The sequence below is a fragment of the Triticum dicoccoides genome, chromosome 6B (genome assembly GCF_002162155.2).
Source record: "Triticum dicoccoides isolate Atlit2015 ecotype Zavitan chromosome 6B, WEW_v2.0, whole genome shotgun sequence".
NCBI lineage: Eukaryota > Viridiplantae > Streptophyta > Magnoliopsida > Poales > Poaceae > Triticum > Triticum dicoccoides.
Window position 1 is genome coordinate 677,735,130 of NC_041391.1, and position 11,423 is coordinate 677,746,552.

Below are 11,423 nucleotides of genomic sequence, written 5' to 3' on the forward strand. Positions count from 1 at the left end.
GGTAAACATGGTCAATCACGCTTTGTGTACTAACCCATGGTCTTCATGAGAGTTCTTTGTGGGGTTATGTTGCGGTGTGCAAGTTCAAGTAGGATCATCACGAAGAGATCATATGCTTGAAGCTTGCCGTCCATTGTGGCGACAATGGACTTGTGAAGATGTGCAGAAGAGTGGCTCACCCATAGTGGAGTGTGGGGGAGCAATCTCTAGTCTTCATCGAGCCAAAGCAATCAACAAAGGTGGTCCATCTTGAGGAGGAGAAGATCGTCATCATCTAGCTCAAGTGGATCATGTGCAAGGCAAAGGTTTGCCCTTGATAGGTTTTCTATTTTACCGGTCTCACGGTAGTTGTGCGAGACCGGGTTATAGGATTGATTGCCGTACTATCAAGGGGGGCTCTCGATGAGTTGCTTGATCGTATCGTTCGTAGAGAGCTCAAACCATTGCATCCTTGCATCATCTTTTTGGTTCTTGTTTGGTTCTTCTCCTTGTGAGATTTGGAGCTTATGGTCTTTTTTATGACAAGCTCGAGTTCATCGAAAACGGAGTTCTCATGCATCTTCTATGATGTTTTCGATGTTGGAGGGTATGCCGGTTCTTCTCGGTTGGAGGTTTCACTCCTTCGCGTTTTTGATGCTACTCGTCTTGCTCTATCCAACAAGCTTGAGTTTGCTCAATTCGGAGCTCATATGAAGAAGTTATGGCAGTTCTGGTTTTCCTTGGAGTATTCTTTGTTTTCGTGGTTGAGGCATAAGGTTGGCCCCCGCGGTAGTACCGCGACCACAGCGGTAGTACCGCCGAAGCTCCCCAGCGGTAGTACCGCTCTCCGAACGGTAGTACCGCTTGGGATTTTCGGCCGTAGTACCGCTGTGTGTCTAGGCTACTTCCGCCTCGATTCTCGAACGAAGTTTTTCGTGTCGGGTTTTGCGGCACTAAGGGAGGTAGTAGGAGCGGTAGTACCGCCCTAAGCGGTAGTACCGCTCTTCCCTAGCGGTAGTGCCGCCCTAGGGTTAGGGCCCTGGCAGCGCGGCAGTACCGCTGGGTTGAGCGGTAGTACCGCCCGGAGCGGTAGTACCGCCCTTCCTAGCGGTAGTACCGCTCTGTGCGGGGATGTTCAGTGGGGTAATGGTTGGATTTTCCCCCTCCTATAAAAGGGGGTCTTCTTCCCCATTGAACCTTATCCTTTCGAGCTCGTGTTCTTCCCCCATTGTTGACCTTCTCCGAGCTTGCTATCTCTCAATCCCTCCATGGATTCTTGCTAGTTTTTGGGGGAAAAGAGAGAGGAGATCTAGATCCACATTTCCACCAATCACTTTCTCCTCTATGTGAGGGGAACCCCTTGGATCTAGTTCTTGGAGTTCTTGGTGTTCTCCTTCTTGTTCTTCCTCTCATTTTCCTCCCTAGCATTAGTTGCTTTGGTGTGATTTGAGAGAGAAGGACTTGGGCACTCTGTGTGCCCTTGCCATTGCATTTGTGCATCGGTTTGAGTTCTCCACGGTGATACGTAGAAGTTACAAGTTGAGAAGCTTATTACTCTTGGGTGCTTGGTGCCCTTGAGCTTGTTCCTCTTGGGTGCTTGGGCGCCCTAGTCGGTTGGTGGTGTTCGGAGCTCAATCATTATGGTGTAAAGCTCCGGACAAGCGTCGGGGTCTCCAATTAGGTTGTGGAGATCGCCCCGAGCAATTTGTACGGGTTCGGTGACCGCCCTCAAGGGTCCCTTAGTCGAATCATGGCATCTTGCATTGTGCGAGGATTTGAGGAGATTACGGTGGCCCTAGTGGCTTCTTGGGGAGCATTGTGCCTCCACACCGCTCCAAACGGAGATTAGCATCCGCAAGGGTGTGAACTTCGGGATACATCATCGTCTCCGCGTGCCTCGGTTATCTCTTACCCGAGCCCCTTTACTTATGCACTTTACTTTGTGATAGCCATATTATTCTTTGTCATATATCTTGCCATCACATAGTTGCTTATCTTGCTTAACATAAGTTGTTGGTGCACATAGGTGAGCCTAGTTGGTGCAGGTTTTGTGCTTGACAAACTAACCGCTAGGTTTATTCCATATTTGTTCTAGCCTAAACCATAATTATTTTAAAGCGCCTATTCACCCCCCCCCCCCTCTAGGCGACATCCTCTACCATGTTTGGCTTGTGTTTTCTGGATCGGAGCTGAATTTGAAGGAGCAGAGTAGTCCCAAACAGGCTCTTACAAGGAGCTAATCTTGTGAAAATTTGCATCCCGGCGCTACCTCCAACTGCCATGTCGCTGCTTGCCGGAAAACCACATCGAAACGCTAGTGCACACCCCCAAACTCACCCAAGACAGCACCTTCAGCAAGGTGACGGTGCGGATGCCGCGCCGCTGCCGCCAAGCCCAGAACTGGCTAAGGTTTTCACCCAGGTATGAGAAGGGAGGGAGTGGGGATCGAACCTCAATGGCGCCTCCGAGAAGGGGAAATACGCCAGCAGGCGTCGCCGCCGTCGTGACCGGAAAGCCGGCCAAAGATTTCCCTCGGACCGATCTCGCACCTCCGATGTCCCGACCTTCCATGGATCTGGCGACCAGCGACCGCCACAGACCACATCCAGCGGGGAAAAGGCGAAAGAAGGGGGAGGAAGGACCTCCAGATCTGACTCGCAACCAGGGGCACCAGGCAACCCGCAAGTGGGAGACTGAAGGAAATATGCCCTAGAGGCAATAATAAAGTTATTATTTATTTCCTCATATCATGATAAATGTTTATTATTCATGCTAGAATTGTATTAACCGGAAACATGATACATGTGTGAATACATAGACAAACATATAGTCACTAGTATGCCTCTACTTGACTAGCTCATTAATCAAAGATGGTTATGTTTCCTAACCATTGACATGTGTTGTCATTTGATTAATGGGATCACATCATTAGGAGAATGAGGTGATTGACATGACCCATCCCGTTAGCTTAGGACTTGATCGTTTAGTATTCTGCTATTGCTTCCTTCATGACTTATACATGTTCCTGTAACTATGAGAATTGTGTAACTCCCGTTTACCGGAGGAACACTTTGGGTACTACCAAACGTCACAACGTAACTGGGTGATTATAAAGGAGTACTACAGGTGTCTCCGAAGGTACATGTTGAGTTAGCATAATTCGAGATTAGGTTTTGTCACTCCGATTGTCGGAGAGGTATCTCTGGGCCCTCTCGGCAATACTCATCACCTAAGCCTTGCAAGCATGTAACTAATGAGTTAGTTATAAGATGAAGTATTACAGAATGAGTAAAGAGACTTGTCGATAACGAGATTGAACTAGGTATTGGATACCGACGATCGAATCTCGGACAAGTAACATACCGATGACAAAGGGAACAACGTATGTTGTTATGCGGTTTGACCGATAAAGATCTTCGTAGAATATGTAGGAACCAATATGGGCATCCAGGTCCCGCTATTGGTTATTGACCAGAGATGTGTTCAGTCATGTCTACATCGTTCTCGAACCGTAGGGTCCGCACGCTTAAGGTGTCGATGACAGTTATATTATGAGTTTATGTATTTTGATGTACGGAAGGTTGTTCGGAGTCCCGGATATGATTACGGACATGACGAGGAGTCTCGAAATGGTCGAGACATAAAGATTGATATATTGGACGGATATATTTGGACACCGGAAAGGTTCCGGAGAAGTTTGGAGCCCCGGGAGGTTACCGGAACCCCCCGGGAGGTATATGGGCCTTATTGGGCCCATGTAGGAAGAAGAGAGAAGGAGCAAGGGAAGGGGGCGCGCCCCCCCAAGCCCAATCCGAATTGGGGAGGGGGGCCGCCCCCCCCCCCCTTTCCTTTCTCCTTCCCCCTCTTCCTATTACTACTACTAGTACTACTTCCTAATACTAGTACTCTTTCCTTCCCCCTCCAAATAAGATAAGGAAAAGAGAGGGAAACCTACTTGGAGTAGGTTTCCCCCTCCTCATGGCAAGCCCCCCCTAGGGCCGGCCACCTCCTCCCTCCCTCCTTTATATACGGGGGTAGGGGGGCACCCTAGAACACACAAGTTGATCATTGATCGTTCCTTAGCCGTGTGCGGTGCCCCCCTCCACGATATTACACCTCGGTCATCTTGTAGCGGTGCTTAGGCGAAGCCCTGCAACAGGAGAACATCAAGATCGTCACCACGCCGTCGTGCTGACGGAACTCCCCCTCGGCGCCTCTGCTGGATCGGAGATCGAGGGTGCGTCATCGAGCTGTACGCGTGTCAAGAACTCGGAGGTGCCGGAGTAACGGTACTTGGATTGGTTGAACCGGAGGACGTACGACTACTTCCTCTATGTTGCGTCAACGCTTCCGCTTCGGTCTACGAGGGTACGGAGACAACACTCTCCCCTCGTTGCTATATCATCACCATGATCTTGCGTGTGCGTAGGAAATTTTTTGAAATTACTACGTTCCCCAACAGTGGCATCCGAGCCTAGGTTTTATGCGTTGATGTTATATGCATGAGTAAAACACAAGTGAGTTGTGGACGATATAAGTCATACTGCCTACCAGCATGTCATACTTTGGTTCAGCGGTATTGTGAGATGAAGCGGCCCGGACCGACATTACGCGTACGCTTACGCGAGACTGGTTTCACCGTTACGAGCACTCGTGCTTAAAGGTGGCTGGCGGGTGTCTGTCTCTCTCACTTTAGTTGAACCGAGTGTGGCTACGCCCGGTCCTTGTGAAGGTTAAAACGGAGTCTATTTGACAAACTATCGTTGTGGTTTTGATGCGTAGGTGAGATTGGTTCTTGCTTAAGCCCGTAGCAGCCACGTAAAATTTGCAACAACAAAGTAGAGGACGTCTAACTTGTTTTTGCAGGGCATGTTGTGATGTGATATGGCCAAGACATGATGCTATATTTTATTGTATGAGATGATCATGTTTTGTAACCGAAGTTATCGGCAACTGGCAAGAGCCATATGGTTGTCGCTTTATTGTATGAAATGCAAACGCCCTGTAATTGCTTTACTTTATCACTAAGCGGTAGCGATAGTCGTAGAAGCAATAGATGGCGTAACGACAACGATGCTACGATGGAGATCAAGGTGTCGCGCCGGTGACGATGGTGATCACGACGGTGCTTCAAAGATGGAGATCACAAGCACAAGATGATGATGGCCATATCATATCACTTATATTGATTGCATGTGATGTTTATCCTTTATGCATCTTATCTTGCTTTGATTGACGGATAGCATTTTAAGATGATCTCTCACTAATTATCAAGAAGTGTTCTCCCTGAGTATGCACCGTTGCGAAAGTTCTTCGTGCTGAGACACCACGTGATGATCGGGTGTGATAGGCTCTACATTCAAATACAACGGGTGCAAAACAGTTGCACACGTGGAATACTCAGGTTATACTTGACGAGCCTAGCATATACAGATATGGCCTCGGAACACGGGGACCGAAAGGTCGAGCGTGAATCATATAGTAGATATGATCAACATAGAGATGTTCACCATTGAAACTACTCCATCTCACGTGATGATCGGACATGGTTTAGTTGATTTGGATCACGTAATCACTTAGATGACTAGATAGATGTCTGTCTAAGTGGGAGTTCTTTAGTAATATGATTAATTGAACTTAAATTTATCATGAACTTAGTACCTGATAGTATTTTGCTTGTCTATGTTTGTTTGTAGATAGATGGCTCGTGCTATTTTCCGTTGAATTTTAATGCGTTCCTTGAGAAAGCAAAGTTGAAAGATGATGGTAGCAATTACACGGACTGGGTCCGTAACCTGAGGATTATCCTCATTGCTGCACAGAAGAGTTACGTCCTGGAAGCACCGCTGGGTGCCAGGCCTGCTGCTGATGCAACTGACGATGTTAAGAACGTCTGGCAGAGCAAAGCTGATGACTACTCTATAGTTCAGTGTGCCATGCTTTACGGCTTAGAACCGGGTCTTCAACGATGTTTTGAACGTCATGGGGCATATGAGATGTTCCAGGAGTTGAAGTTAATATTTCAAGCAAATGCCCGGATTGAGAGATATGAAGTCTCCAATAAGTTCTACAGCTGCAAGATGGAGGAGAACAGTTCTGTCAGTGAGCATATACTCAAAATGTCTGGGTATAATAATCACTTGATTCAACTGGGAGTTAATCTTCCGGATGATAGCGTCATTGACAGAATTCTCCAATCACTGCCACTAAGCTACAAAAGCTTTGTGATGAACTATAATATGCAAGGGATGAACAAGACTATTCCCGAGCTCTTCGCGATGCTGAAAGCCGCGGAGGTAGAAATCAAAAAGGAGCATCAAGTGTTGATGGTCAACAAGACCACTGGTTTCAAGAAAAGGGGCAAAGGGAAGAAGAAGGGGAACTTCAAAAGGAACGGCAAACAAGTTGCTGCTCAAGTGAAGAAACCGAAGTCTGGACCTAAGCCTGAAACTGAGTGCTTCTACTGCAAGCAGACTGGACACTGGAAGCGGAACTGCCCCAAGTTTTTGGCGGATAAGAAGGATGGCAAAGTGAACAAAGGTATATGTGATATACATGTTATTGATGTGTACCTTACTAATGCTCGCTGTAGCACCTGGGTATTTGATATTGGTTCTGTTGCTAACATTTGCAACTCGAAACAGGGACTACGGATTAAGCGAAGATTAGCTAAGGACGAGGTGACGATGCGCGTGGGAAATGGTTCCAAAGTCGATGTGATCGCGGTCGGCACGCTACCTCTACATCTACCATCGGGATTAGTTTTAGACCTGAATAATTGTTATTTGGTGCCTGCGTTGAGCATGAACATTATATCTGGATCTTGTTTGATGCGAGACGGTTATTCATTTAAATCAGAGAATAATGGTTGTTCTATTTATATGAGTAATATCTTTTATGGTCATGCACCCTTGAAGAGTGGTCTATTTTTATTAAATCTCGATAGTAGTGATACACATATTCATAATGTTGAAGCCAAAAGATGCAGAGTTGATAATGATAGTGCAACATATTTGTGGCACTGCCGTTTAGGTCATATCGGTGTAAAACGCATGAAGAAACTCCATACTGATGGACTTCTGGAATCACTTGATTATGAATCACTTGGTACTTGCGAACCGTGCCTCATGGGCAAGATGACCAAAACACCGTTCTCCGGATCTATGGAGAGAGCAACAGATTTGTTGGAAATCATACATACAGATGTATGTGGTCCGATGAATGTTGAGGCTCGTGGCGGATATCGTTATTTCCTCACCTTCACAGATGATTTGAGCAGATATGGGTATATCTACTTGATAAAGCACAAGTCTGAAACATTTGAAAAGTTCAAAGAATTTCAGAGTGAAGTAGAAAATCATCGTAACAAGAAAATAAAGTTTCTACGATCTGATCGTGGAGGAGAATATTTGAGTTACGAGTTTGGTTTACATTTGAAACAATATGGAATAGTTTCACAACTCACGCCACCTGGAACACCACAGCGAAATGGTGTGTCCGAACGTCGTAATCGTACTTGATATGGTGCGATCTATGATGTCTCTTACCAATTTACCGCTATCGTTTTGGGGTTATGCTTTAGAGACGGCCGCATTCACGTTAAATAGGGCACCATCAAAATCCGTTGAGACGACGCCTTATGAATTGTGGTTTGGCAAGAAACCAAAGTTGTCGTTTCTCAAAGTTTGGGGCTGCGATGCTTATGTGAAGAAACTTCAACCAGATAAGCTCGAACCCAAATCGGAGAAATGTGTCTTCATAGGATACCCAAAGGAGACAATTGGGTACACCTTCTATCACAGATCTGAAGGCAAGATTTTCGTTGCTAAAATCGGATCCTTTCTAGAGAAGGAGTTTCTCTCGAAAGAAGTGAGTGGGAGGAAAGTAGAACTTGATGAGTTAACTGTATCTACTCCCTTATTGGAAAGTAGTTCATCACAAGAACCGGTTCCTGTGACAACTACACCAATTAGTGAGGAAGCTAATGATATTGATCATGAAACTTCAGATCAAGTTTCTACTGAACCTCGTAGGTCTACCAGAGTAAGATCCGCACCAGAGTGGTACGGAAATCCTATTCTGGAAGTCATGTTACTAGACCATGATGAACCTACGAACTATGAGGAAGCGATGATGAGCCCAGATTCCGCAAAATGGCTAGAGGCCATGAAATCTGAGATATGATCCATGTATGAAAACAAAGTATGGACTTTGGTTGACTTGCCCGATGATCGGCAAGCCATTGAGAATAAATGGATCTTTAAGAAGAAGACTGACCCTGATGGTAATGTTACTATCTACAAAGCTCGACTTGTTGCAAAAGGTTTTCGACAAGTTCAAGGGGTTGACTACGATGAGACTTTCTCACTCGTAGCGATGCTTAAGTTTGTCCGAATCATGTTGGCTATTGCTGCATTTCATGATTATGAAATTTGGCAAATGGATGTCAAGACTGCATTCTTGAATGGATTTCTAGAAGAAGAGTTGTATATGATGCAACCTGAAGGTTTTGTTGATCCAAAAGGTGCTGACAAAGTGTGCAAGCTCCAACGTTCCATTTATGGACTGGTGCAAGCATCTCGGAGTTGGAATAAACGTTTTGATAGTGTGATCAAAGCATATGGCTTTATACAGACTTTTGGAGAAGCCTGTATTTACAAGAAAGTGAGTGGGAGCTCTGTAGCATTTCTAGTTTTATATGTTGATGACATATTATTAATTGGAAATGATATAGAATTTCTGGATAGCATAAAGGGATACTTGAATAAAAGTTTTTCTATGAAAGACCTCGGTGAAGCTGCTTACATATTGGGCATCAAGATCTATAGAGATAGATCAAGACGCTTAATAGGACTTTCACAAAGTACATACCTTGACAAAATTTTGAAAAAGTTCAAAATGGATCAGGCAAAGAAAGGATTCTTGCCTGTGCTACAAGGTGTGAAGTTGAGTCAAACTAAATGCCCGACCACAGCAGAAGATAGAGAGAAAATGAAAGATGTTCCCTATGCTTCAGCCATAGGCTCTATCATGTATGCAATGCTGTGTACCAGACCTGACGTATGCTTAGCAATAAGCTTGGCAGGTAGGTATCAAAGTAATCCAGGAGTGGATCACTGGACAGCGGTCAAGAACATCCTGAAATACCTGAAAAGGACTAAGGATATGTTTCTCGTATATGGAGGTGACAAAGAGCTAGTCGTAAATGGTTACGTCGATGCAAGCTTTGACACTGATCCGGACGATTCTAAATCGCAGACCGGATACGTGTTTTTATTAAACGGTGGAGCTATAAGTTGGTGCAGTTCTAAACAAAGCGTCATGGCGGGATCTACATGTGAAGCGGAGTACATAGCTGCTTCTGAAGCAGCAAATGAAGGAGTCTGGATGAAGGAGTTCATTTCCGATCTAGGTGTCATACCTAGTGCATCGGGACCAATGAAGATCTTCTGTGACAATACTGGAGCAATTGCCTTGGCAAAGGAATCCAGATTTCACAAGAGGACCAAGCACATCAAGAGACGCTTCAATTCCATTCGGGACCAAGTCCAAGTGGGAGACATAGAGATTTGCAAGATACATACGGATCTGAATGTTGCAGACCGGTTGACTAAGCCTCTCTCACGAGCAAAACATGATCAGCACCAAGACTCCATGGGTGTTAGAATCATTACTATGTAATCTAGATTATTGACTCTAGTGCAAGTGGGAGACTGAAGGAAATATGCCCTAGAGGCAATAATAAAGTTATTATTTATTTCCTTATATCATGATAAATGTTTATTATTCATGCTAGAATTGTATTAACCGGAAACATGATACATGTGTGAATACATAGACAAACATATAGTCACTAGTATGCCTCTACTTGACTAGCTCATTAATCAAAGATGGTTATGTTTCCTAACCATTGACATGTGTTGTCATTTGATTAATGGGATCACATCATTAGGAGAATGAGGTGATTGACATGACCCATCCCGTTAGCTTAGCACTTGATCGTTTAGTATACTGCTATTGCTTCCTTCATGACTTATGCATGTTCCTGTAACTATGAGAATTGTGTAACTCCCGTTTACCGGAGGAACACTTTGGGTACTACCAAACATCACAACGTAACTGGGTGATTATAAAGGAGTACTACAGGTGTCTCCGAAGGTACATGTTGAGTTAGCATAATTCGAGATTAGGTTTTGTCACTCCGATTGTCGGAGAGGTATCTCTGGGCCCTCTCGGCAATGCTCATCACCTAAGCCTTGCAAGCATGTAACTAATGAGTTAGTTATAAGATGAAGTATTACAGAACGAGTAAAGAGACTTGTCGATAACGAGATTGAACTAGGTATTGGATACCGACGATCGAATCTCGGACAAGTAACATACCGATGACAAAGGGAACAACATATGTTGTTATGCGGTTTGACCGATAAAGATCTTCGTAGAATATGTAGGAACCAATATGGGCATCCAGGTGCCTCTATTGGTTATTGACCAGAGATGTGTCTCAGTCATGTCTACATCGTTCTCGAACCGTAGGGTCCGCACGCTTAAGGTTTCGATCACAGTTATATTATGAGTTTATGTATTTTGATGTACCGAAGGTTGTTCGGAGTCCCGGATATGATTACGGACATGACGAGGAGTCTCGAAATGGTCGAGACATAAAGATTGATATATTGGACGGATATATTTGGACACCGGAAAGGTTCCGGAGAAGTTTGGAGCCCCGGGAGGTTACCGGAACCCCCGGGAGGTATATGGGCCTTATTGGGCCCATGTAGGAAGAAGAGAGAAGGAGCAAGGGAAGGGGGCGCGCCCCCCCAAGCCCAATCCGAATTGGGGAGGGGGGCCGGCCCCCCCTTTCCTTTCTCCTTCCCCCTCTTCCTATTACTACTACTAGTACTACTTCCTAATACTAGTACTCTTTCCTTCCCCCTCCAAATAAGATAAGGAAAAGAGAGGGAAACCTACTTGGAGTAGGTTTCCCCCTCCTCATGGCGCGCCCCCCCTAGGGCCGGCCACCTCCTCCCTCCCTCCTTTATATACGGGGGTAGGGGGGCACCCTAGAACACACAAGTTGATCATTGATCGTTCCTTAGCCGTGTGCGGTGCCCCCCTCCACGATATTACACCTCGGTCATATTGTAGCGGTGCTTAGGCGAAGCCCTGCAACAGGAGAACATCAAGATCGTCACCACGCCGTCGTGCTGACGGAACTCCCTCTCGGCGCCTCTGCTGGATCGGAGATCGAGGGTCCGTCATCGAGCTGTACGCGTGTCAAGAACTCGGAGGTGCCGGAGTAACGTTACTTGGATCGGTTGAACCGGAGGACGTACGACTACTTCCTCTACGTTGCGTCAACGCTTCCGCTTCGGTCTACGAGGGTACGTAGACAACACTTTCCCCTCGTTGCTATATCATCACCATGATCTTGCGTGTGCGTA